This window comes from Triturus cristatus, chromosome 4_1, assembly GCF_964204655.1.
Source record: "Triturus cristatus chromosome 4_1, aTriCri1.1, whole genome shotgun sequence".
NCBI classification, from domain to species: Eukaryota; Metazoa; Chordata; class Amphibia; order Caudata; family Salamandridae; genus Triturus; species Triturus cristatus.
Window position 1 is genome coordinate 120,220,915 of NC_140585.1, and position 16,389 is coordinate 120,237,303.

Consider the following 16,389-nt stretch of genomic DNA (forward strand, 5'->3'; position numbering starts at 1 on the left):
AAAATAAATACCTATTTATCGATCTGTCTATCTATCTTTCTATCTATCTATGTATATGTATATATATATATATATATATATATATATATACAATCAGCTCACTTTAACATTTGCAGCTTATAACCATTTACCACCAGGGGTCACTACTAACAAAAAGCATCCACTCCACTTCTAAATCCAGCCCCTAGAGTTGAGCAGAAGCATAAGATTCCCCACTGCTTCATTCCATTTTCCATTAGATTACAGATGTAAATTGTTTTTGATGGTATGGTCTGTGCAGATTGAAATATTCAGAGCATATTCTGACTTTTAGTTAACACATCTGTAAGCAATTTGGCCATCACTGAATTCAACGTTTATCTCAATCGTAATAGAGAAGGATAATGACAAATATAGTTTACAATGTTATTAAGTACATCATTTTATTTAATTGTGTGAATAAAAGGAATCGTCTCCCCGTCGGGGAATTGAACCCCGGTCTCCCGCGTGACAGGCGGGGATACTGACCACTATACTAACGAGGACATATTGGCTTCAGTTCAACAGTGCTCACCTCCATGAGGTTAGGGCATGCCCTCAATCAATTCACAGTATAGTAATAGGCAGCTTTGCTTCCTTTGGTTAGGAGAAGCAATCTTTTTTCATAAATGATTACAAATCAGAAATTCCTAGCCAAAAATAATCTGCTTTAATAAGAAATGATTGATTAAAATAAATACCTATCTATCGATCTGTCTATCTATCTTTCTATCTATCTATGTATATATATATATATATATATATATATATACAATCAGCTCACTTTACCATTTGCAGCTTATAACCATTTACCACCAGGGGTCACTACTAACAAAAAGCATCCACTCCACTTCTAAATCTAGCCCCTAGAGTTGAGCAGAAGCATAAGATTCCCCACTGCTTCATTCCATTTTCCATTAGATTATAGATGTAAATTGTTTTTGATGGTATGGTCTGTGCAGATTGAAATATTCAGAGCATATTCTGACTTTTAGTTAACACATCTGTAAGCAATTTGGCCATCACTGAATTCAACGTTTATCTCAATCGTAATAGACAAGGATAATGACAAATATAGTTTACAATGTTATTAAGTACATCATTTTATTTAATTGTGCGAATAAAAGGAATCGTCTCCCCGTCGGGGAATTGAACCCCGGTCTCCCGCGTGACAGGCGGGGATACTGACCACTATACTAACGAGGACATATTGGCTTCAGTTCAACAGTGCTCACCTCCATGAGGTTAGGGCATGCCCTCAATGAATTCACAGTATTGTAATAGGCAGCTTTGCTTCTTTTGGTTAGGAGAAGCAATCTTTTTTCATAAATGATTACAAATCAGAAATTCCTAGCCAAAAATAATCTGCTTTAATAAGAAATGATTGATTAAAATAAATACCTATTTATCGATCTGTCTATCTATCTTTCTATCTATCTATGTATATGTATATATATATATATATATATATATATATACAATCAGCTCACTTTACCATTTGCAGCTTATAACCATTTACCACCAGGGGTCACTACTAACAAAAAACATCCACTCCACTTCTAAATCTAGCCCCTAGAGTTGAGCAGAAGCATAAGATTCCCCACTGCTTCATTCCATTTCCATTAGATTATAGATGTAAATTGTTTTTGATGGTATGGTCTGTGCAGATTGAAATATTCAGAGCATATTCTGACTTTTAGTTAACACATCTGTAAGCAATTTGGCCATCACTGAATTCAACGTTTATCTCAATCGTAATAGACAAGGATAATGACAAATATAGTTTACAATGTTATTAAGTACATCTTTTTATTTAATAGTGTGAATAAAAGGAATCGTCTCCCCGTCGGGGAATTGAACCCCGGTCTCCCGCGTGACAGGCGGGGATACTGACCACTATACTAACGAGGACATATTGGCTTCAGTTCAACAGTGCTCACCTCCATGAGGTTAGGGCATGCCCTCAATCAATTCACAGTATTGTAATAGGCAGCTTTGCTTCTTTTGGTTAGGCGAAGCAATCTTTTTTCATAAATGATTACAAATCAGAAATTCCTAGCCAAAAATAATCTGCTTTAATAAGAAATGATTGATTAAAATAAATACCTATCTATCGATCTGTCTATCTATCTTTCTATCTATCTATGTATATGTATATATATATATATATATATATATATATATATATATATATATATATACAATCAGCTCACTTTAACATTTGCAGCTTATAACCATTTACCACCAGGGGTCACTACTAACAAAAAGCATCCACTCCACTTCTAAATCCAGCCCCTAGAGTTGAGCAGAAGCATAAGATTCCCCACTGCTTCATTCCATTTTCCATTAGATTACAGATGTAAATTGTTTTTGATGGTATGGTCTGTGCAGATTGAAATATTCAGAGCATATTCTGACTTTTAGTTAACACATCTGTAAGCAATTTGGCCATCACTGAATTCAACGTTTATCTCAATCGTAATAGAGAAGGATAATGACAAATATAGTTTACAATGTTCTTAAGTACATCATTTTATTTAATTGTGTGAATAAAAGGAATCGTCTACCCGTCGGGGAATTGAACCCCGGTCTCCCGCGTGACAGGCGGGGATACTGACCACTATACTAACGAGGACATATTGGCTTCAGTTCAACAGTGCTCACCTCCATGAGGTTAGGGCATGCCCTCAATCAATTCACAGTATTGTAATAGGCAGCTTTGCTTCTTTTGGTTAGGAGAAGCAATCTTTTTTCATAAATGATTACAAATCAGAAATTCCTAGCCAAAAATAATCTGCTTTAATAAGAAATGATTGATTAAAATAAATACCTATTTATCGATCTGTCTATCTATCTTTCTATCTATCTATGTATATGTATATATATATATATATATATATATATATATACAATCAGCTCACTTTAACATTTGCAGCTTATAACCATTTACCACCAGGGGTCACTACTAACAAAAAGCATCCACTCCACTTCTAAATCCAGCCCCTAGAGTTGAGCAGAAGCATAAGATTCCCCACTGCTTCATTCCATTTTCCATTAGATTACAGATGTAAATTGTTTTTGATGGTATGGTCTGTGCAGATTGAAATATTCAGAGCATATTCTGACTTTTAGTTAACACATCTGTAAGCAATTTGGCCATCACTGAATTCAACGTTTATCTCAATCGTAATAGAGAAGGATAATGACAAATATAGTTTACAATGTTATTAAGTACATCATTTTATTTAATTGTGTGAATAAAAGGAATCGTCTCCCCGTCGGGGAATTGAACCCCGGTCTCCCGCGTGACAGGCGGGGATACTGACCACTATACTAACGAGGACATATTGGCTTCAGTTCAACAGTGCTCACCTCCATGAGGTTAGGGCATGCCCTCAATCAATTCACAGTATAGTAATAGGCAGCTTTGCTTCCTTTGGTTAGGAGAAGCAATCTTTTTTCATAAATGATTACAAATCAGAAATTCCTAGCCAAAAATAATCTGCTTTAATAAGAAATGATTGATTAAAATAAATACCTATCTATCGATCTGTCTATCTATCTTTCTATCTATCTATGTATATATATATATATATATATATATACAATCAGCTCACTTTACCATTTGCAGCTTATAACCATTTACCACCAGGGGTCACTACTAACAAAAAGCATCCACTCCACTTCTAAATCTAGCCCCTAGAGTTGACCAGAAGCATAAGATTCCCCACTGCTTCATTCCATTTCCATTAGATTAGAGATGTTAATTGTTTTTGATGGTATGGTCTGTGCAGATTGAAATATTCAGAGCATATTCTGACTTTTAGTTAACACATCTGTAAGCAATTTGGCCATCACTGAATTCAACGTTTATCTCAATCGTAATAGACAAGGATAATGACAAATATAGTTTACAATGTTATTAAGTACATCATTTTATTTAATTGTGTGAATAAAAGGAATCGTCTCCCCGTCGGGGAATTGAACCCCGGTCTCCCGCGTGACAGGCGGGGATACTGACCACTATACTAACGAGGACATTTTGGCTTCAGTTCAACAGTGCTCACCTCCATGAGGTTAGGGCATGCCCTCAATCAATTCACAGTATTGTAATAGGCAGCTTTGCTTCTTTTGGTTAGGAGAAGCAATCTTTTTTCATAAATGATTACAAATCAGAAATTCCTAGCCAAAAATAATCTGCTTTAATAAGAAATGATTGATTAAAATAAATACCTATTTATCGATCTGTCTATCTATCTTTCTATCTATCTATGTATATGTATATATATATATATATATATATACAATCAGCTCCCTTTACCATTTGCAGCTTATAACCATTTACCACCAGGGGTCACTACTAACAAAAAGCATCCACTCCACTTCTAAATCTAGCCCCTAGAGTTGAGCAGAAGCATAAGATTCCCCACTGCTTCATTCCATTTCCATTAGATTATAGATGTAAATTGTTTTTGATGGTATGGTCTGTGCAGATTGAAATATTCAGAGCATATTCTGACTTTTAGTTAACACATCTGTAAGCAATTTGGCCATCACTGAATTCAACGTTTATCTCAATCGTAATAGACAAGGATAATGACAAATATAGTTTACAATGTTATTAAGTACATCATTTTATTTAATTGTGTGAATAAAAGGAATCGTCTCCCCGTCGGGGAATTGAACCCCGGTCTCCCGCGTGACAGGCGGGGATACTGACCACTATACTAACGAGGACATATTGGCTTCAGTTCAACAGTGCTCACCTCCATGAGGTTAGGGCATGCCCTCAATCAATTCACAGTATTGTAATAGGCAGCTTTGCTTCTTTTGGTTAGGAGAAGCAATCTTTTTTCATAAATGATTACAAATCAGAAATTCCTAGCCAAAAATAATCTGCTTTAATAAGAAATGATTGATTAAAATAAATACCTATCTATCGATCTGTCTATCTATCTTTCTATCTATCTATGTATATGTATATATATATATATATATATATATATACAATCAGCTCACTTTACCATTTGCAGCTTATAACCATTTACCACCAGGGGTCACTACTAACAAAAAGCATCCACTCCACTTCTAAATCTAGCCCCTAGAGTTGAGCAGAAGCATAAGATTCCCCACTGCTTCATTCCATTTTCCATTAGATTATAGATATAAATTGTTTTTGATGGTATGGTCTGTGCAGATTGAAATATTCAGAGCATATTCTGACTTTTAGTTAACACATCTGTAAGCAATTTGGCCATCACTGAATTCAACGTTTATCTCAATCGTAATAGACAAGGATAATGACAAATATAGTTTACAATGTTATTAAGTACATCATTTTATTTAATTGTGCGAATAAAAGGAATCGTCTCCCCGTCGGGGAATTGAACCCCGGTCTCCCGCGTGACAGGCGGGGATACTGACCACTATACTAACGAGGACATATTGGCTTCAGTTCAACAGTGCTCACCTCCATGAGGTTAGGGCATGCCCTCAATGAATTCACAGTATTGTAATAGGCAGCTTTGCTTCTTTTGGTTAGGAGAAGCAATCTTTTTTCATAAATGATTACAAATCAGAAATTCCTAGCCAAAAATAATCTGCTTTAATAAGAAATGATTGATTAAAATAAATACCTATTTATCGATCTGTCTATCTATCTTTCTATCTATCTATGTATATGTATATATATATATATATATATATATATATATATATATACAATCAGCTCACTTTACCATTTGCAGCTTATAACCATTTACCACCAGGGGTCACTACTAACAAAAAGCATCCACTCCACTTCTAAATCTAGCCCCTAGAGTTGAGCAGAAGCATAAGATTCCCCACTGCTTCATTCCATTTCCATTAGATTATAGATGTAAATTGTTTTTGATGGTATGGTCTGTGCAGATTGAAATATTCAGAGCATATTCTGACTTTTAGTTAACACATCTGTAAGCAATTTGGCCATCACTGAATTCAACGTTTATCTCAATCGTAATAGACAAGGATAATGACAAATATAGTTTACAATGTTATTAAGTACATCTTTTTATTTAATAGTGTGAATAAAAGGAATCGTCTCCCCGTCGGGGAATTGAACCCCGGTCTCCCGCGTGACAGGCGGGGATACTGACCACTATACTAACGAGGACATATTGGCTTCAGTTCAACAGTGCTCACCTCCATGAGGTTAGGGCATGCCCTCAATCAATTCACAGTATTGTAATAGGCAGCTTTGCTTCTTTTGGTTAGGCGAAGCAATCTTTTTTCATAAATGATTACAAATCAGAAATTCCTAGCCAAAAATAATCTGCTTTAATAAGAAATGATTGATTAAAATAAATACCTATCTATCGATCTGTCTATCTATCTTTCTATCTATCTATGTATATGTATATATATATATATATATATATATATACAATCAGCTCACTTTAACATTTGCAGCTTATAACCATTTACCACCAGGGGTCACTACTAACAAAAAGCATCCACTCCACTTCTAAATCCAGCCCTTAGAGTTGAGCAGAAGCATAAGATTCCCCACTGCTTCATTCCATTTTCCATTAGATTACAGATGTAAATTGTTTTTGATGGTATGGTCTGTGCAGATTGAAATATTCAGAGCATATTCTGACTTTTAGTTAACACATCTGTAAGCAATTTGGCCATCACTGAATTCAACATTTATCTCAATCGTAATAGAGAAGGATAATGACAAATATAGTTTACAATGTTCTTAAGTACATCATTTTATTTAATTGTGTGAATAAAAGGAATCGTCTACCCGTCGGGGAATTGAACCCCGGTCTCCCGCGTGACAGGCGGGGATACTGACCACTATACTAACGAGGACATATTGGCTTCAGTTCAACAGTGCTCACCTCCATGAGGTTAGGGCATGCCCTCAATCAATTCACAGTATTGTAATAGGCAGCTTTGCTTCTTTTGGTTAGGAGAAGCAATCTTTTTTCATAAATGATTACAAATCAGAAATTCCTAGCCAAAAATAATCTGCTTTAATAAGAAATGATTGATTAAAATAAATACCTATTTATCGATCTGTCTATCTATCTTTCTATCTATCTATGTATATGTATATATATATATATATATATATATATATATATATATACAATCAGCTCACTTTAACATTTGCAGCTTATAACCATTTACCACCAGGGGTCACTACTAACAAAAAGCATCCACTCCACTTCTAAATCCAGCCCCTAGAGTTGAGCAGAAGCATAAGATTCCCCACTGCTTCATTCCATTTTCCATTAGATTACAGATGTAAATTGTTTTTGATGGTATGGTCTGTGCAGATTGAAATATTCAGAGCATATTCTGACTTTTAGTTAACACATCTGTAAGCAATTTGGCCATCACTGAATTCAACGTTTATCTCAATCGTAATAGAGAAGGATAATGACAAATATAGTTTACAATGTTATTAAGTACATCATTTTATTTAATTGTGTGAATAAAAGGAATCGTCTCCCCGTCGGGGAATTGAACCCCGGTCTCCCGCGTGACAGGCGGGGATACTGACCACTATACTAACGAGGACATATTGGCTTCAGTTCAACAGTGCTCACCTCCATGAGGTTAGGGCATGCCCTCAATCAATTCACAGTATTGTAATAGGCAGCTTTGCTTCCTTTGGTTAGGAGAAGCAATCTTTTTTCATAAATGATTACAAATCAGAAATTCCTAGCCAAAAATAATCTGCTTTAATAAGAAATGATTGATTAAAATAAATACCTATCTATCGATCTGTCTATCTATCTTTCTATCTATCTATGTATATATATATATATATATATATATACAATCAGCTCACTTTACCATTTGCAGCTTATAACCATTTACCACCAGGGGTCACTACTAACAAAAAGCATCCACTCCACTTCTAAATCTAGCCCCTAGAGTTGAGCAGAAGCATAAGATTCCCCACTGCTTCATTCCATTTCCATTAGATTAGAGATGTAAATTGTTTTTGATGGTATGGTCTGTGCAGATTGAAATATTCAGAGCATATTCTGACTTTTAGTTAACACATCTGTAAGCAATTTGGCCATCCCTGAATTCAACGTTTATCTCAATCGTAATAGACAAGGATAATGACAAATATAGTTTACAATGTTATTAAGTACATCATTTTATTTAATTGTGTGAATAAAAGGAATCGTCTCCCCGTCGGGGAATTGAACCCCGGTCTCCCGCGTGACAGGCGGGGATACTGACCACTATACTAACGAGGACATATTGGCTTCAGTTCAACAGTGCTCACCTCCATGAGGTTAGGGCATGCCCTCAATCAATTCACAGTATTGTAATAGGCAGCTTTGCTTCTTTTGGTTAGGCGAAGCAATCTTTTTTCATAAATGATTACAAATCAGAAATTCCTAGCCAAAAATAATCTGCTTTAATAAGAAATGATTGATTAAAATAAATACCTATCTATCGATCTGTCTATCTATCTTTCTATCTATCTATGTATATGTATATATATATATATATATATATATATATATATATATATATATACAATCAGCTCACTTTAACATTTGCAGCTTATAACCATTTACCACCAGGGGTCACTACTAACAAAAAGCATCCACTCCACTTCTAAATCCAGCCCCTAGAGTTGAGCAGAAGCATAAGATTCCCCACTGCTTCATTCCATTTTCCATTAGATTACAGGTGTAAATTGTTTTTGATGGTATGGTCTGTGCAGATTGAAATATTCAGAGCATATTCTGACTTTTAGTTAACACATCTGTAAGCAATTTGGCCATCACTGAATTCAACGTTTATCTCAATCGTAATAGAGAAGGATAATGACAAATATAGTTTACAATGTTCTTAAGTACATCATTTTATTTAATTGTGTGAATAAAAGGAATCGTCTACCCGTCGGGGAATTGAACCCCGGTCTCCCGCGTGACAGGCGGGGATACTGACCACTATACTAACGAGGACATATTGGCTTCAGTTCAACAGTGCTCACCTCCATGAGGTTAGGGCATGCCCTCAATCAATTCACAGTATTGTAATAGGCAGCTTTGCTTCTTTTGGTTAGGAGAAGCAATCTTTTTTCATAAATGATTACAAATCAGAAATTCCTAGCCAAAAATAATCTGCTTTAATAAGAAATGATTGATTAAAATAAATACCTATTTATCGATCTGTCTATCTATCTTTCTATCTATCTATGTATATGTATATTATATATATATATATATATATATATATATATACAATCAGCTCACTTTAACATTTGCAGCTGATAACCATTTACCACCAGGGGTCACTACTAACAAAAAGCATCCACTCCACTTCTAAATCCAGCCCCTAGAGTTGAGCAGAAGCATAAGATTCCCCACTGCTTCATTCCATTTTCCATTAGATTACAGATGTAAATTGTTTTTGATGGTATGGTCTGTGCAGATTGAAATATTCAGAGCATATTCTGACTTTTAGTTAACACATCTGTAAGCAATTTGGCCATCACTGAATTCAACGTTTATCTCAATCGTAATAGAGAAGGATAATGACAAATATAGTTTACAATGTTATTAAGTACATCATTTTATTTAATTGTGTGAATAAAAGGAATCGTCTCCCCGTCGGGGAATTGAACCCCGGTCTCCCGCGTGACAGGCGGGGATACTGACCACTATACTAACGAGGACATATTGGCTTCAGTTCAACAGTGCTCACCTCCATGAGGTTAGGGCATGCCCTCAATCAATTCACAGTATTGTAATAGGCAGCTTTGCTTCCTTTGGTTAGGAGAAGCAATCTTTTTTCATAAATGATTACAAATCAGAAATTCCTAGCCAAAAATAATCTGCTTTAATAAGAAATGATTGATTAAAATAAATACCTATCTATCGATCTGTCTATCTATCTTTCTATCTATCTATGTATATATATATATATATATATATATACAATCAGCTCACTTTACCATTTGCAGCTTATAACCATTTACCACCAGGGGTCACTACTAACAAAAAGCATCCACTCCACTTCTAAATCTAGCCCCTAGAGTTGAGCAGAAGCATAAGATTCCCCACTGCTTCATTCCATTTCCATTAGATTAGAGATGTAAATTGTTTTTGATGGTATGGTCTGTGCAGATTGAAATATTCAGAGCATATTCTGACTTTTAGTTAACACATCTGTAAGCAATTTGGCCATCACTGAATTCAACGTTTATCTCAATCGTAATAGACAAGGATAATGACAAATATAGTTTACAATGTTATTAAGTACATCATTTTATTTAATTGTGTGAATAAAAGGAATCGTCTCCCCGTCGGGGAATTGAACCCCGGTCTCCCGCGTGATAGGCGGGGATACTGACCACTATACTAACGAGGACATATTGGCTTCAGTTCAACAGTGCTCACCTCCATGAGGTTAGGGCATGCCCTCAATCAATTCACAGTATTGTAATAGGCAGCTTTGCTTCTTTTGGTTAGGCGAAGCAATCTTTTTTCATAAATGATTACAAATCAGAAATTCCTAGCCAAAAATAATCTGCTTTAATAAGAAATGATTGATTAAAATAAATACCTATCTATCGATCTGTCTATCTATCTTTCTATCTATCTATGTATATGTATATATATATATATATATATATATATATATATATACAATCAGCTCACTTTAACATTTGCAGCTTATAACCATTTACCACCAGGGGTCACTACTAACAAAAAGCATCCACTCCACTTCTAAATCCAGCCCCTAGAGTTGAGCAGAAGCATAAGATTCCCCACTGCTTCATTCCATTTTCCATTAGATTACAGGTGTAAATTGTTTTTGATGGTATGGTCTGTGCAGATTGAAATATTCAGAGCATATTCTGACTTTTAGTTAACACATCTGTAAGCAATTTGGCCATCACTGAATTCAACGTTTATCTCAATCGTAATAGAGAAGGATAATGACAAATATAGTTTACAATGTTATTAAGTACATCATTTTATTTAATTGTGTGAATAAAAGGAATCGTCTCCCCGTCGGGGAATTTGAACCCCGGTCTCCCGCGTGAAAGGCGGGGATACTGACCACTATACTAACGAGGACATATTGGCTTCAGTTCAACAGTGCTCACCTCCATGAGGTTAGGGCATGCCCTCAATCAATTCACAGTATTGTAATAGGCAGCTTTGCTTCCTTTGGTTAGGAGAAGCAATCTTTTTTCATAAATGATTACAAATCAGAAATTCCTAGCCAAAAATAATCTGCTTTAATAAGAAATGATTGATTAAAATAAATACCTATTTATCGATCTGTCTATCTATCTTTCTATCTATCTATGTATATGTATATTATATATATATATATATATATATATATATATATATATACAATCAGCTCACTTTAACATTTGCAGCTGATAACCATTTACCACCAGGGGTCACTACTAACAAAAAGCATCCACTCCACTTCTAAATCCAGCCCCTAGAGTTGAGCAGAAGCATAAGATTCCCCACTGCTTCATTCCATTTTCCATTAGATTACAGATGTAAATTGTTTTTGATGGTATGGTCTGTGCAGATTGAAATATTCAGAGCATATTCTGACTTTTAGTTAACACATCTGTAAGCAATTTGGTCATCACTGAATTCAACGTTTATCTCAATCGTAATAGAGAAGGATAATGACAAATATAGTTTACAATGTTATTAAGTACATCATTTTATTTAATTGTGTGAATAAAAGGAATCGTCTCCCCGTCGGGGAATTGAACCCCGGTCTCCCGCGTGACAGGCGGGGATACTGACCACTATACTAACGAGGACATATTGGCTTCAGTTCAACAGTGCTCACCTCCATGAGGTTAGGGCATGCCCTCAATCAATTCACAGTATTGTAATAGGCAGCTTTGCTTCCTTTGGTTAGGAGAAGCAATCTTTTTTCATAAATGATTACAAATCAGAAATTCCTAGCCAAAAATAATCTGCTTTAATAAGAAATGATTGATTAAAATAAATACCTATCTATCGATCTGTCTATCTATCTTTCTATCTATCTATGTATATATATATATATATATATATATACAATCAGCTCACTTTACCATTTGCAGCTTATAACCATTTACCACCAGGGGTCACTACTAACAAAAAGCATCCACTCCACTTCTAAATCTAGCCCCTAGAGTTGAGCAGAAGCATAAGATTCCCCACTGCTTCATTCCATTTCCATTAGATTAGAGATGTAAATTGTTTTTGATGGTATGGTCTGTGCAGATTGAAATATTCAGAGCATATTCTGACTTTTAGTTAACACATCTGTAAGCAATTTGGCCATCACTGAATTCAACGTTTATCTCAATCGTAATAGACAAGGATAATGACAAATATAGTTTACAATGTTATTAAGTACATCATTTTATTTAATTGTGTGAATAAAAGGAATCGTCTCCCCGTCGGGGAATTGAACCCCGGTCTCCCGCGTGACAGGCGGGGATACTGACCACTATACTAACGAGGACATATTGGCTTCAGTTCAACAGTGCTCACCTCCATGAGGTTAGGGCATGCCCTCAATCAATTCACAGTATTGTAATAGGCAGCTTTGCTTCTTTTGGTTAGGCGAAGCAATCTTTTTTCATAAATGATTACAAATCAGAAATTCCTAGCCAAAAATAATCTGCTTTAATAAGAAATGATTGATTAAAATAAATACCTATCTATCGATCTGTCTATCTATCTTTCTATCTATCTATGTATATGTATATATATATATATATATATATATATATATATATATATATACAATCAGCTCACTTTAACATTTGCAGCTTATAACCATTTACCACCAGGGGTCACTACTAACAAAAAGCATCCACTCCACTTCTAAATCCAGCCCCTAGAGTTGAGCAGAAGCATAAGATTCCCCACTGCTTCATTCCATTTTCCATTAGATTACAGGTGTAAATTGTTTTTGATGGTATGGTCTGTGCAGATTGAAATATTCAGAGCATATTCTGACTTTTAGTTAACACATCTGTAAGCAATTTGGCCATCACTGAATTCAACGTTTATCTCAATCGTAATAGAGAAGGATAATGACAAATATAGTTTACAATGTTCTTAAGTACATCATTTTATTTAATTGTGTGAATAAAAGGAATCGTCTACCCGTCGGGGAATTGAACCCCGGTCTCCCGCGTGACAGGCGGGGATACTGACCACTATACTAACGAGGACATATTGGCTTCAGTTCAACAGTGCTCACCTCCATGAGGTTAGGGCATGCCCTCAATCAATTCACAGTATTGTAATAGGCAGCTTTGCTTCTTTTGGTTAGGAGAAGCAATCTTTTTTCATAAATGATTACAAATCAGAAATTCCTAGCCAAAAATAATCTGCTTTAATAAGAAATGATTGATTAAAATAAATACCTATTTATCGATCTGTCTATCTATCTTTCTATCTATCTATGTATATGTATATATATATATATATATATATATATATATATACAATCAGCTCACTTTAACATTTGCAGCTTATAACCATTTACCACCAGGGGTCACTACTAACAAAAAGCATCCACTCCACTTCTAAATCCAGCCCCTAGAGTTGAGCAGAAGCATAAGATTCCCCACTGCTTCATTCCATTTTCCATTAGATTACAGATGTAAATTGTTTTTGATGGTATGGTCTGTGCAGATTGAAATATTCAGAGCATATTCTGACTTTTAGTTAACACATCTGTAAGCAATTTGGCCATCACTGAATTCAACGTTTATCTCAATCGTAATAGAGAAGGATAATGACAAATATAGTTTACAATGTTATTAAGTACATCATTTTATTTAATTGTGTGAATAAAAGGAATCGTCTCCCCGTCGGGGAATTTGAACCCCGGTCTCCCGCGTGACAGGCGGGGATACTGACCACTATACTAACGAGGACATATTGGCTTCAGTTCAACAGTGCTCACCTCCATGAGGTTAGGGCATGCCCTCAATCAATTCACAGTATTGTAATAGGCAGCTTTGCTTCCTTTGGTTAGGAGAAGCAATCTTTTTTCATAAATGATTACAAATCAGAAATTCCTAGCCAAAAATAATCTGCTTTAATAAGAAATGATTGATTAAAATAAATACCTATCTATCGATCTGTCTATCTATCTTTCTATCTATCTATGTATATATATATATATATATATATATATACAATCAGCTCACTTTACCATTTGCAGCTTATAACCATTTACCACCAGGGGTCACTACTAACAAAAAGCATCCACTCCACTTCTAAATCTAGCCCCTAGAGTTGAGCAGAAGCATAAGATTCCCCACTGCTTCATTCCATTTCCATTAGATTAGAGATGTAAATTGTTTTTGATGGTATGGTCTGTGCAGATTGAAATATTCAGAGCATATTCTGACTTTTAGTTAACACATCTGTAAGCAATTTGGCCATCACTGAATTCAACGTTTATCTCAATCGTAATAGACAAGGATAATGACAAATATAGTTTACAATGTTATTAAGTACATCATTTTATTTAATTATGTGAATAAAAGGAATCGTCTCCCCGTCGGGGAATTGAACCCCGGTCTCCCGCGTGACAGGCGGGGATACTGACCACTATACTAACGAGGACATATTGGCTTCAGTTCAACAGTGCTCACCTCCATGAGGTTAGGGCATGCCCTCAATCAATTCACAGTATTGTAATAGGCAGCTTTGCTTCTTTTGGTTAGGAGAAGCAATCTTTTTTCATAAATGATTACAAATCAGAAATTCCTAGCCAAAAATAATCTGCTTTAATAAGAAATGATTGATTAAAATAAATACCTATTTATCGATCTGTCTATCTATCTTTCTATCTATCTATGTATATGTATATATATATATATATATATATACAATCAGCTCACTTTACCATTTGCAGCTTATAACCATTTACCACCAGGGGTCACTACTAACAAAAAGCATCCACTCCACTTCTAAATCTAGCCCCTAGAGTTGAGCAGAAGCATAAGATTCCCCACTGCTTCATTCCATTTCCATTAGATTATAGATGTAAATTGTTTTTGATGGTATGGTCTGTGCAGATTGAAATATTCAGAGCATATTCTGACTTTTAGTTAACACATCTGTAAGCAATTTGGCCATCACTGAATTCAACGTTTATCTCAATCGTAATAGACAAGGATAATGACAAATATAGTTTACAATGTTATTAAGTACATCATTTTATTTAATTGTGCGAATAAAAGGAATCGTCTCCCCGTCGGGGAATTGAACCCCGGTCTCCCGCGTGACAGGCGGGGATACTGACCACTATACTAACGAGGACATATTGGCTTCAGTTCAACAGTGCTCACCTCCATGAGGTTAGGGCATGCCCTCAATGAATTCACAGTATTGTAATAGGCAGCTTTGCTTCTTTTGGTTAGGAGAAGCAATCTTTTTTCATAAATGATTACAAATCAGAAATTCCTAGCCAAAAATAATCTGCTTTAATAAGAAATGATTGATTAAAATAAATACCTATTTATTGATCTGTCTATCTATCTTTCTATCTATCTATGTATACGTATATATATATATATATATATATATATATATATATATACACAATCAGCTCACTTTACCATTTGCAGCTTATAACCACTTACCACCAGGGGTCACTACTAACAAAAAGCATCCACTCCACTTCTAAATCTAGCCCCTAGAGTTGAGCAGAAGCATAAGATTCCCCACTGCTTCATTCCATTTTCCATTAGATTATAGATGTAAATTGTTTTTGATGGTATGGTCTGTGCAGATTGAAATATTCAGAGCATATTCTGACTTTTAGTTAACACATCTGTAAGCAATTTGGCCATCACTGAATTCAACGTTTATCTCAATCGTAATAGACAAGGATAATGACAAATATAGTTTACAATGTTATTAAGTACATCATTTTATTTAATTGTGCGAATAAAAGGAATCGTCTCCCCGTCGGGGAATTGAACCCCGGTCTCCCGCGTGACAGGCGGGGATACTGACCACTATACTAACGAGGACATATTGGCTTCAGTTCAACAGTGCTCACCTCCATGAGGTTAGGGCATGCCCTCAATCAATTCACAGTATTGTAATAGGCAGCTTTGCTTCTTTTGGTTAGGAGAAGCAATCTTTTTTCATAAATGATTACAAATCAGAAATTCCTAGCCAAAAATAATCTGCTTTAATAAGAAATGATTGATTAAAATAAATACCTATTTATCGATCTGTCTATCTATCTTTCTATCTATCTATGTATATGTATATATATATATATATATATATATATATATATATATACAATCAGCTCACTTTAACATTTGCAGCT

At 35.1% G+C, this 16,389-nt stretch overlaps 17 non-coding genes across 17 annotated transcripts; all 17 read right to left on the bottom strand.

Moving 5' to 3' along the window:
* Window positions 1-452: 452 nt before the first annotated feature.
* Window positions 453-524, bottom strand: TRNAD-GUC (transfer RNA aspartic acid (anticodon GUC)). The gene has a single exon. It is a non-coding gene; the product is annotated as a tRNA-Asp (tRNA).
* Window positions 525-1,152: 628 nt separating this feature from the next.
* TRNAD-GUC (transfer RNA aspartic acid (anticodon GUC)) lies at window positions 1,153-1,224 on the bottom strand. Its single transcript has one exon. It is a non-coding gene; the product is annotated as a tRNA-Asp (tRNA).
* A 633-nt stretch (window positions 1,225-1,857) lies between these two features.
* Window positions 1,858-1,929, bottom strand: TRNAD-GUC (transfer RNA aspartic acid (anticodon GUC)). The gene has a single exon. It is a non-coding gene; the product is annotated as a tRNA-Asp (tRNA).
* A 1,360-nt stretch (window positions 1,930-3,289) lies between these two features.
* TRNAD-GUC (transfer RNA aspartic acid (anticodon GUC)) lies at window positions 3,290-3,361 on the bottom strand. The gene has a single exon. It is a non-coding gene; the product is annotated as a tRNA-Asp (tRNA).
* Window positions 3,362-3,984: 623 nt separating this feature from the next.
* On the bottom strand, window positions 3,985-4,056 carry TRNAD-GUC (transfer RNA aspartic acid (anticodon GUC)). The gene has a single exon. It is a non-coding gene; the product is annotated as a tRNA-Asp (tRNA).
* A 627-nt stretch (window positions 4,057-4,683) lies between these two features.
* TRNAD-GUC (transfer RNA aspartic acid (anticodon GUC)) lies at window positions 4,684-4,755 on the bottom strand. The gene has a single exon. It is a non-coding gene; the product is annotated as a tRNA-Asp (tRNA).
* A 632-nt stretch (window positions 4,756-5,387) lies between these two features.
* TRNAD-GUC (transfer RNA aspartic acid (anticodon GUC)) lies at window positions 5,388-5,459 on the bottom strand. Its single transcript has one exon. It is a non-coding gene; the product is annotated as a tRNA-Asp (tRNA).
* A 641-nt stretch (window positions 5,460-6,100) lies between these two features.
* TRNAD-GUC (transfer RNA aspartic acid (anticodon GUC)) lies at window positions 6,101-6,172 on the bottom strand. Its single transcript has one exon. It is a non-coding gene; the product is annotated as a tRNA-Asp (tRNA).
* A 1,346-nt stretch (window positions 6,173-7,518) lies between these two features.
* TRNAD-GUC (transfer RNA aspartic acid (anticodon GUC)) lies at window positions 7,519-7,590 on the bottom strand. The gene has a single exon. It is a non-coding gene; the product is annotated as a tRNA-Asp (tRNA).
* Window positions 7,591-8,213: 623 nt separating this feature from the next.
* On the bottom strand, window positions 8,214-8,285 carry TRNAD-GUC (transfer RNA aspartic acid (anticodon GUC)). The gene has a single exon. It is a non-coding gene; the product is annotated as a tRNA-Asp (tRNA).
* A 1,361-nt stretch (window positions 8,286-9,646) lies between these two features.
* On the bottom strand, window positions 9,647-9,718 carry TRNAD-GUC (transfer RNA aspartic acid (anticodon GUC)). Its single transcript has one exon. It is a non-coding gene; the product is annotated as a tRNA-Asp (tRNA).
* A 623-nt stretch (window positions 9,719-10,341) lies between these two features.
* Window positions 10,342-10,413, bottom strand: TRNAD-AUC (transfer RNA aspartic acid (anticodon AUC)). Its single transcript has one exon. It is a non-coding gene; the product is annotated as a tRNA-Asp (tRNA).
* Window positions 10,414-11,773: 1,360 nt separating this feature from the next.
* Window positions 11,774-11,845, bottom strand: TRNAD-GUC (transfer RNA aspartic acid (anticodon GUC)). The gene has a single exon. It is a non-coding gene; the product is annotated as a tRNA-Asp (tRNA).
* Window positions 11,846-12,468: 623 nt separating this feature from the next.
* On the bottom strand, window positions 12,469-12,540 carry TRNAD-GUC (transfer RNA aspartic acid (anticodon GUC)). Its single transcript has one exon. It is a non-coding gene; the product is annotated as a tRNA-Asp (tRNA).
* Window positions 12,541-14,594: 2,054 nt separating this feature from the next.
* On the bottom strand, window positions 14,595-14,666 carry TRNAD-GUC (transfer RNA aspartic acid (anticodon GUC)). Its single transcript has one exon. It is a non-coding gene; the product is annotated as a tRNA-Asp (tRNA).
* Window positions 14,667-15,293: 627 nt separating this feature from the next.
* Window positions 15,294-15,365, bottom strand: TRNAD-GUC (transfer RNA aspartic acid (anticodon GUC)). The gene has a single exon. It is a non-coding gene; the product is annotated as a tRNA-Asp (tRNA).
* A 644-nt stretch (window positions 15,366-16,009) lies between these two features.
* TRNAD-GUC (transfer RNA aspartic acid (anticodon GUC)) lies at window positions 16,010-16,081 on the bottom strand. Its single transcript has one exon. It is a non-coding gene; the product is annotated as a tRNA-Asp (tRNA).
* Window positions 16,082-16,389: the final 308 nt, after the last annotated feature.